This window comes from Crocuta crocuta, unplaced genomic scaffold, assembly GCF_008692635.1.
Source record: "Crocuta crocuta isolate KB4526 unplaced genomic scaffold, BGI_CrCroc_1.0 scaffold129, whole genome shotgun sequence".
Taxonomy (NCBI): Eukaryota; Metazoa; Chordata; class Mammalia; order Carnivora; family Hyaenidae; genus Crocuta; species Crocuta crocuta.
Window position 1 is genome coordinate 470,058 of NW_027551571.1, and position 581 is coordinate 470,638.

The following is a 581-nucleotide window of genomic DNA, read 5'->3' on the forward strand; positions in this document are numbered from 1 at the left end:
CCACAGCAGGAAGTCGCACGTCCTCGGGCCGGTGACCGGAAGGGAGACCCAGGGCCCCGAAGCCTCCCCCCCGCCAGCCCGGGGCAGCCAGGCAGGGTGGGAGGGCGTGGGCCCGGCGCTGCCCGCCCCCAGCAGGCTGGAGCAGGCAGCAGATGGGCTCTCCTCTCTTAGCCCCCTGCGGGGAGCCCCTTCCCCTGCCCTCCCTGGACCCCCCGAACAGAGATTCACCCCGCCAGCAGCCTCCCCCCCAGAGTGACCCGGTGCTGACGGCGCCCCATGGTGACGGCCTCTATTTCTGAGAACGACGCTGAAGGGATGCAGGGAAGTCCGCCCCCGGGTCTGGGAAACTTGAGGAAGGGCAGGGGGGGTGAGGCCCCGGCTCCGGCGCAGGGACTGGCCCTGCCCCGTGTGCTTCACGGGGCCTGCGGGACACGGGGCCAGGGGCTGGGNCAGGCCACCCCTTCTTCTCATCCCTCCCAGACCCTGCCCGCCAGGCAACACCCACACCCCACTACCACCCCCTCCAAAGAGCCCGGGTTCCGGCCGGGCCCGCCACGCCCTCACGCTCGGAACCCGCTGAC